Genomic DNA, 2,033 nt, shown 5'->3' with positions numbered 1-2,033 from the left:
TGCAGGAAGGATGAAGGAAGACAGTAGGTAACTTTAGCGTGCAGACCTTCGTTTCCCCTTTTTTTTTAAAAAGAAAAAAACATTAACGTTGACGTTGAGCGTAGAATTCGCAGCATGTGGCCTCCAGTTAATGTCATTTTGTGTAATGCATATTATAAATTTATTAATGAGTTTCTCTTTATTCTAAGTTTCAATCCATAAGCCTCTGTTCGATCTGATTTCTTTTCTTAAAATATATAATTAATGGGGATTTCTTACAAAATGAGTTTGGGGATTTTATGACATATTAGTGATTTTATGCAGGCTATCCAATAAAAATAATAAATTAATTATTAGAATGTATTAAAAATAATGACTCCCGTAAAAACATTTATTTTCTACTTGTTAAAATTTGTTTTTTAAAAAAAAAAATCATCTAAGCCTCCTGGCAAATATCAACAATGCTTTTTAATTTTGAAGAACCTATTCATCTTTATCAATGGTTTTTTTTTTTAACTACCATGCAAACACATAGGTATGGAGTTTTTGTGTTTTCTGGATTTGAGTTTAGTGATATTTGTCATGTTAAGTTTTTTTTCTTAATTTTAATAAAAAAAATATAACTGACCAATTAATTTCATGTAGTGGACAACATAAAATTATGAAAATAAAAATAAAAATATAAAAGTCTTATAAAGAGAACAACTTGTTTATTGTTTATTAAGGCACAAGGTTAACGTGATTTCCACCTAGACATATGAATGGATACACTTATGCTAATGACTCTATGAACAATCATGGCCTTTGAATTTAATTAGTATTAACCCTTTTCCCAAAGTCAATAATCTGGAAGGTCAGAATCTAATCCATATGATTATGGTTTTCTAATTATTCATTCCTTAATTTAGATACTAACAAAAGATTTATTGATTTAATTCGTTCAGGCTTTGTCATAACTAACAGGAAAGCTTCCTAAATGAGGCGATGATTTCTCTATCTATGGTCTAATTGTATTAATGGAAGCCAATAATCGAGCTACGAGTTCAATCTCCCATTGATACAATATCCTTTTCCACTGTCGTAACCATATATGTATGTATGTGAGTGTATATATATTCTTCTCCACAGCAGATTCCACATCCATACCCAATTTTCCCAATATCCAGCATCAGATGCAAATCGTTGGGAAAAATTATTGATTGGTGATAGGCGGTTGTCGAAACCGTCAAAAATAACCTATTATCAATCAACAAATAAGTTTGTAGATAGTGGCAATAGGGTCGAACCACAGGGAATTGACACCAAGTATCTTCCTAATAATGACTAAGGCAAGAAATAACAAGTAAGTAAAAGAGGGGGTTTGTTTTGATGAGTTTAAATCTAAAAGCAAAAGAGAACAATAATTTAATTGAAAAGGTATTTCAATGAGAAAGAGATTCTAGCTGAAGTGTGAGTCTAATTCAGTTTGTTCAGAATTGATCATTGATTATTAGAGACTCCTATTTAATTCCAATAAATCAGTTTTGGTTGTGGAAGACGCTTCTCACAATCCAAATTCCTCCTTAGTTCTAGTTTGATTAGGAAACGTTCGCTAATCAAACACTGATCAACAAGTTACCAAGGAACGTCCTTGGGGCATTTAGCATCGAACAACCGTTGATCGCATTAAGACTTAGAGAAACCCAATTCTGTCCTTGCCAACCGCGTGGTCAAGGCTAGGTTATGCAATTGATTATATTCATGTTCAAACAATTTAAGCAATTACGGACCTAAATCATTCAAACAATTTATCACTTAAGCAATTTAAAAGCAATGGGCCCTTATTGATTCTAAAAGCAAAGCAATAATTATGGAAAAGATCAGATTGCATAAATATTGAAATAAACAAGAGTTCAACAATGGAGTATTAAACCTCCCAATTCATCACAAATCTGAATATTCTCAACTTCAACTAGAAAATAATGAATTTAGCCACTCATGGTGACTAAAATTCACAAAAATAAAGAAGAAAAGAAAGAAGGAAAGTTTCTGCTGTGTTGCTGGAGAATTTTCGA

The sequence above is a fragment of the Manihot esculenta genome, chromosome 11 (genome assembly GCF_001659605.2).
Source record: "Manihot esculenta cultivar AM560-2 chromosome 11, M.esculenta_v8, whole genome shotgun sequence".
NCBI classification, from domain to species: Eukaryota; Viridiplantae; Streptophyta; class Magnoliopsida; order Malpighiales; family Euphorbiaceae; genus Manihot; species Manihot esculenta.
The sequence above is the reverse complement of the archived record's forward strand: the minus strand, read 5'-3'. Positions refer to the sequence as shown.